Source organism: Schistocerca piceifrons, unplaced genomic scaffold (genome assembly GCF_021461385.2).
Source record: "Schistocerca piceifrons isolate TAMUIC-IGC-003096 unplaced genomic scaffold, iqSchPice1.1 HiC_scaffold_1288, whole genome shotgun sequence".
Classification (NCBI taxonomy): Eukaryota; Metazoa; Arthropoda; class Insecta; order Orthoptera; family Acrididae; genus Schistocerca; species Schistocerca piceifrons.
In genome coordinates, this window is record NW_025727111.1 from 77501 (window position 1) to 85000 (window position 7500).

Below are 7500 nucleotides of genomic sequence, written 5' to 3' on the forward strand. Positions count from 1 at the left end.
ACTCGTAAAGTGCAATCCACCCCTATAACTTGCGTTTCATGAAGAGTTATTTCCAATATGCGACATTCCCGCTGTCCGTATACATGAGCCGCGACCTGTACCACTTACGAGCGAGAGACGCGATCGCGTTGCTCACTGTACGGCGTCCGATACCGAGCCATCAGCATGTCGGTCCCCATGCGCGTTGCACTCGCACTCGCAGTCGCAAAAACGTGGGGCAAATATATTACGCGGAAGAGTTATAACAGACCGAGCCCCACTGCATGGGGGGAGTCTTTGTCACTAATGTACACAGATGGAACATTTTGGACTGGAACCAGATTACCCGTACACACGGCGCTGATTAGTAATCAATGCAGAGCCATCAAACTACAGCAAATATACACAACTGTCCGTATACATGCTGAAAGAGTCTGCCCAAAATGGGAACCACACGTCAGCCAGACACTCTGATCACGCACCACTCTCTGCTTCTAACAGGCGCACATACAATATGTAAGCACCAGCATGGAACAACATCCAGTGCATCTTCTCCGCCACATTACACAATCCACACTATCACAACCAGACCAGGAGGTCCGTGCGGAAAATACAATATCCCAGCCTTTCGACATCCACCATTGCGCAGACCAGGCACCAACACCCACACATGTCCTATACAACGGTGCACCCAACATCACAATAGTACCTCCTGTCACAGCGCACAAACAATGACATGAGTCAAAGACACAGGTCTCACACAAGCATAGAATTGGAGCGCCGCCTCTAATAAGCCAAAGGTGCATCCTGACGTGACAAATCTGATCATGTCACAAGCATTCACTTACTATAATCACTATCAACGAACCTGCCGCCCCCGCCCCCCCCCCCCCCCCCTACACCTTTCCGTACAACAACGTGTAACCTAACCTAACCTAACCTAACCTATGTTGTACCTTAACCTAACCTATGTTGTACCTTAACCTAACCTATGTTGTACCTTAACCTAACCTATGTTGTACCTTAACCTAACCTATGTTGTACCTTAACCTAACCTATGTTGTACCTTAACCTAACCTATGTTGTACCTTAACCTAACCCATGTTGTACCTTAACCTAACCCATGTTGTACCTTAACCTAACCCATGTTGTACCTTAACCTAACCCATGTTGTACCTTAACCTAACCCATGTTGTACCTTAACCTAACCCATGTTGTGCCTCAACCTAACCCATGTTGTGCCTCAACCTAACCCATGTTGTGCCTCAACCTAACCCATGTTGTGCCTCAACCTAACCCATGTTGTGCCTCAACCTAACCCATGTTGTGCCTTAACCTAACCCATGTTGTGCCTTAACCTAACCCATGTTGTGCCTTAACCTAACCCATGTTGTGCCTTAACCTAACCCATGTTGTGCCTTAACCTAACCCATGTTGTGCCTTAACCTAACCCATGTTGTGCCTTAACCTAACCCATGTTGTGCCTTAACCTAACCCATGTTGTCGCCTTAACGTAACCCACGTTGTCGCCTAAACCTGCTCTGTAATTGTTATACGACTCGTTCAATTACTGTAGTGTTGCCCACCCGCAACCCTCGCAATATAGTTCGCTACTCGCACTGCCCGCACCCCTGTGTATCGCTTCATGTTAAACACCTTGCAAGTCTTGCTCACTTTCCACATGCTCCTGCTGTACACTGTAATGTGGATGGCAGCAGGACGTACATGCCGCCCCTCCCCACGTCCCCACCTTGCCCCCTGCCTTCGCAAGCTGGTTGGTGAGAAGTTTGCATGTTCAATGCCCTTCGCATGCGACGTACTCAGGCTACGTTGTGGTGCGGCCTGTGTCAACTGTCCGCTGATGTCGTACGCGTGAACCACAATCTGTACTGCACATTCGTCCTTATGTACTGAATGATACATCGTGGCACATGTGTGACCGCACAACGACTGCGCCCAAAAACGGCGGACCATACAGTGCAAATATTGTGCACGCAGCTACGTGTCGTCTCCCTATGAGAGCTGGATTGCAGTGTGGTACGCCATAGAGACGTGTGGGAGGAACGGACGCCGTGGATGGCGATCAGCATGAGCTGTCTGTTGATGTATTCGGACCTAGTCGTCTCTCCTCACACACCGTGATGGCATGGTGCACCGCGTTCCATATCTGCGACATGCTACAGAGGCCGGTTGACAGTCGTTCGAGCAATGGACATCGCATACGTACGGGGGCCACCTTCCACGTATTGTCTAGGCGTGCACATTTTGTTGCGTGTATGTGGGCAGACGTAGTGTGGCGTGACACTGAAGTTGCAAATGGCGATGGACGCCTGCGTTTTCTGGTGAAGTTACGCAAATGAACAAATGGTAACCTGTTGTGGTGCGGTTGTTCTCGCTAGGGGTGAATCGGTGATGGCGACGATAGGTTGAGGTACTAACCGGTTGTTCCAGCGATACCCACCATGCCGACGAAACTGAACGGCATCTGGGTGTGAAGCGATACGCGGCGGTGGCTGGGTGGGACCGTCCCCGGCCGGTGAGGGGGCGCCTCCCGGCGTGCTGGCCGCGCGGTGCGTGGGCGCACGCGCTACAGCCGGCGTGGTGGGGGCGGCCAGTGGCAGGCGCGCCGGCCGACGGACGCGGCAGGCGTCGCAGCTGCGCGCCGGCGCACCCTGCGCGCGGCGCCGTGCGGCCAAAGTAGGTCCTCGCGGGCCCGGTGCGAAGCGCGGTGGACATCTTCAGTGTGCTGGTCCGATTGAGGACTGTGTGCGTTGAGGATGCGCCGCCGCCCGGCGCTCGGCGCCGCGACGCCGTCTGCTGCTCGGTCGCCCCAGCGGTTCTCGCTGGTGGTTTGTATCGCAGCTGTGCGGATGTGTTGGCGCGTGCGCTGTGCTGGGAGAGTTCGCTTCGGCACCCAAGTGGGGCTTTTGTCCTTCTGTGGCGCTGGCGTTGGAGCTGCCGGTCACCGTAGGTGGCGCGTGTTGTCTCCCGCCGGCAATGCCACGACAGCACGCTCCCGGGCCTCTGTCGGCAGCGGCAAGCTCAGTTGGGAGCACGGGTGGTCGCACCGAAAGCGTCTACTCGCCTAACTCCGGGCGATTGCGCCTCTCTCGAACCCGACCAAGTACTTGGGACGGCGCTGCGCGCCGCCGGGACCTGAGAGGGTTTCGAGGTGTATTGTGCAGGGGAGCTCAGCCTCCTCCTGTTTGCAGAATGATTGAGCGGACGCTTGCGTGTTCGCGCGGGCCCCCGGGACACACTCCCGGGCGGCCGGCTGCTCAGCTCTAGTTGACGCAGCTCCCTGGTTGATCCTGCCAGTAGTCATATGCTTGTCTCAAAGATTAAGCCATGCATGTCTCAGTACAAGCCGCATTAAGGTGAAACCGCGAATGGCTCATTAAATCAGTTATGGTTCCTTAGATCGTACCCACGTTACTTGGATAACTGTGGTAATTCTAGAGCTAATACATGCAAACAGAGTCCCGACCAGAGATGGAAGGGACGCTTTTATTAGATCAAAACCAATCGGTCGGCTCGTCCGGTCCGTATGCCTTGGTGACTCTGAATAACTTTGGGCTGATCGCACGGTCCTCGTACCGGCGACGCATCTTTCAAATGTCTGCCTTATCAACTGTCGATGGTAGGTTCTGCGCCTACCAGGTTGTAACGGGTAACGGGGAATCAGGGTTCGATTCCGGAGAGGAGCCTGAGAAACGGCTACCACATCCAAGGACGGCAGCAGGCGCGCAAATTACCCACTCCGGCAACGGGGAGGTAGTGACGAAAAATAACGATACGGGACTCATCCGAGGCCCCGTAATCGGAAAGAGTACACTTTAAATCCTTTTAACGAGTATCTATTGGAGGGCAAGTCTGGTGCCAGCAGCCGCGGTAATTCCAGCTCCAATAGCGTATATTAAAGTTGTTGCGGTTAAAAAGCTCGTAGGTTGGATTTGTGTCCCACCGTGTTGGTTCACCGCCCGTCGGTGTTTAACTGGCATGTATCGTGGGACGTCCTGCCGGTGGGGCGAGCTGAAGGCGTGCGACCGCCTCGTGCGTGCTCGTGCTGTCCCGAGGCGGACCCCGTTGAAATCCTACCAGGGTGCTCTTTATTGAGTGTCTCGGTGGGACCGGCAGTTTACTTTGAACAAATTAGAGTGCTTAAAGCAGGCAAGCCCGCTCTGAATACTGTGTGCATGGAATAATGGAATAGGACCTCGGTTCTATTTTGTTGGTTTTCGGAACCCGAGGTAATGATTAATAGGGACAGGCGGGGGGCATTCGTATTGCGACGTTAGAGGTGAAATTCTTGGATCGTCGCAAGACGAACAGAAGCGAAAGCATTTGCCAAGTATGTTTTCATTAATCAAGAACGAAAGTTAGAGGTTCGAAGGCGATCAGATACCGCCCTAGTTCTAACCATAAACGATGCCAGCCAGCGATCCAGCCGCAGTTCCTCCGATGACTCGGCGGGCAGCCTCCGGGAAACCAAAGCTTTTGGGTTCCGGGGGAAGTATGGTTGCAAAGCTGAAACTTAAAGGAATTGACGGAAGGGCACCACCAGGAGTGGAGCCTGCGGCTTAATTTGACTCAACACGGGAAACCTCACACCAGGCCCGGACACCGGAAGGATTGACAGATTGATAGCTCTTTCTTGATTCGGTGGGTGGTGGTGCATGGCCGTTCTTAGTTGGTGGAGCGATTTGTCTGGTTAATTCCGATAACGAACGAGACTCTAGCCTGCTAACTAGTCGCGTGACATCATCGTGCTGTCAGCGATTACTTTTCTTCTTAGAGGGACAGGCGGCTTCTAGCCGCACGAGATTGAGCAATAACAGGTCTGTGATGCCCTTAGATGTTCTGGGCCGCACGCGCGCTACACTGAAGATCAGCGTGTCTTCCTAGGCCGAAAGGTCGGGGTAACCCGCTGAACCTCCTTCGTGCTAGGGATTGGGGCTTGCAATTGTTCCCCATGAACGAGGAATTCCCAGTAAGCGCGAGTCATAAGCTCGCGTTGATTACGTCCTCGCCTCCTTTGTACACACCGCCCGTCGGCTACTACCGATTGAATGATTTAGTGAGGTCTTCGGGACTGGTACGCGGCATTGACTCTGTCGTTGCCGATGCTACCGGAAAGATGACCAAACTTGATCATTTAGAGGAAGTAAAAGTCAGTAACAAGGTTTCCGTAGGTGAACTGCGGAAGGATCATTACCGACTAGACTGCATGTCTTTCGATGTGCGTGTCGTGTCGCGCAACACGCTACCTGTACGGCTCGCCGTAGCCGTGCGCCGCGTGCGGAACCACGCGTGCCATCTCAAAACTAGCAGGCAATGTTGTGTGGTACGAGCGCTGAAGCGCTGGAGCGGCTGGCCTGCGGCACCTGGCGCCTGGCGCCGGTTTTGAATGACTTTCGCCCGAGTGCCTGTCCGCTCCGGTGTGGAGCCGTACACGACGACCCGTCGGCCGTGAGGCCGTTGGACACAGAACGCTGGAACAGGGGCCGCCACACGCCTCACTCCCGCCTATGCGACCGAACTCGAAAGAGACGGCGGAAACTGAGAAAAGATCACCAGGACGGTGGATCACTCGGCTCGTGGGTCGATGAAGAACGCAGCAAATTGCGCGTCGACATGTGAACTGCAGGACACATGAACATCGACGTTTCTCGAACGCACATTGCGGTCCATGGATTCCGTTCCCGGGCCACGTCCTGGCTGAGGGTCGGCTACGTATACTGAAGCGCGCGGCGTTTTGCCCGCTTCGCAGACCTGGGAGTGTCGCGGCCGCCTGTGGGGCCGGCCGCGGTCTCCTCAAACGTGCGAATGCGCGCCGTCGCCTGGCGGTTCGCATACCGGTACTTTCTCGGTAGCGTGCACAGCCGGCTGGCGGTGTGAGGCGTGCGACCACCTCGTACAACGACCTCAGAGCAGGCGAGACTACCCGCTGAATTTAAGCATATTACTAAGCGGAGGAAAAGAAAACTAACAAGGATTCCCCCAGTAGCGGCGAGCGAACAGGGAAGAGTCCAGCACCGAACCCCGCAGGCTGCCGCCTGCGTGGCATGTGGTGTTTGGGAGGGTCCACTCCACTACCCGACGCCTCGCGCCGAGCCCAAGTCCAACTTGAATGAGGCCACGGCCCGTAGAGGGTGCCAGGCCCGTAGCGGCCGGTGCGAGCGTCGGCGGGACCTCTCCTTCGAGTCGGGTTGCTTGAGAGTGCAGCTCCAAGTGGGTGGTAAACTCATCTGAGGACTAAATATGACCACGAGACCGATAGCGAACAAGTACCGTGAGGGAAAGTTGAAAAGAACTTTGAAGAGAGAGTTCAAAAGTACGTGAAACCGTTCTGGGGTAAACGTGAGAAGTCCGAAAAGGTCCGAACGGGGTGAGATTCACGCCCATTCCGGCCACTGGCCTCGCCACTCGGCAGATGGGGCCGGCCGCCCGCGCGGGAGCAATCCGCGGCGGCGGTCGTGTCCGGTTGCCTTTCCACTCGCGCGGGGTGGGAGCCCGTTCCGGTGTGCGGTGGGCCGCACTTCTCCCTAGTAGGACGTCGCGACCCGCTGGGTGCCGGCCTACGGCCGGGTGCGCAGCCTGTCCTTCCGCGGGCCCTCGGTTCGCGTCTGTTGGGCAGAGCCCCGGTGTCCTGGCTGGCTGCCCGGCGCGTATATCTGGAGGAGTCGATTCGCCCCTTTGGGCGCTTCGGGCTCCCGGCAAGCGCGCGCGGTTCTTCCCGGATGACGGACCTACCTGGCCCGGCCCCGGACCCGCGCCGCTGTTGGCTCGGGATGCTCTCGGGCGGAATAATCGCTCCCGTCAGCGGCGCTTCAGCTTTGGACAATTTCACGACACGTCTTGAAACACGGACCAAGGAGTCTAACATGTGCGCGAGTCATTGGGCTGTACGAAACCTAAAGGCGTAATGAAAGTGAAGGTCTCGCCTTGCGCGGGCCGAGGGAGGATGGGGCTTCCCCCGCCCTTCACGGGGCGGCGGCCTCCGCACTCCCGGGGCGTCTCGTCCTCATTGCAGAGGTGAGGCGCACCTAGAGCGTACACGTTGGGACCCGAAAGATGGTGAACTATGCCTGGCCAGGACGAAGTCAGGGGAAACCCTGATGGAGGTCCGTAGCGATTCTGACGTGCAAATCGATCGTCGGAGCTGGGTATAGGGAGCGAAAGACTAATCGAACCATCTAGTAGCTGTTCCCTCCGAAGTTTCCCTCAGGATAGCTGGTGCTCGTACGAGTCTCATCCGGTAAAGCGAATGATTAGAGGCCTTGGGGCCGAAACGACCTCAACCTATTCTCAAACTTTAAATGGGTGAGATCTCCGGCTTGCTTGATATGCTGAAGCCGCGAGCAAACGACTCGGATCGGAAGTGCCAAGTGGGCACATTTTGGTAAGCAGAACTGGCGCGTGTGGGATGAACAAACGCCGAGTTAAGGCGCCCGAATCGACGCTCATGGGAAACCATGAAAGGCGTTGGTTGCTTAAGACAGCAGGACGGTGGCCATGGAA

The 7500-nt window shown here is 55.9% G+C and overlaps 1 non-coding gene and 2 pseudogenes across 1 annotated transcript; all 3 read left to right on the forward strand.

Moving 5' to 3' along the window:
* Window positions 1-3277: 3277 nt before the first annotated feature.
* On the forward strand, window positions 3278-5193 carry LOC124731487. Its single transcript, XR_007008302.1, has one exon. It is a non-coding gene; the product is annotated as a small subunit ribosomal RNA (ribosomal RNA).
* Window positions 5194-5550: 357 nt separating this feature from the next.
* LOC124731473 lies at window positions 5551-5707 on the forward strand (annotated as a pseudogene).
* A 192-nt stretch (window positions 5708-5899) lies between these two features.
* LOC124731499 overlaps window positions 5900-7500 on the forward strand; it is a 4261-nt pseudogene continuing 2660 nt past the window's right edge.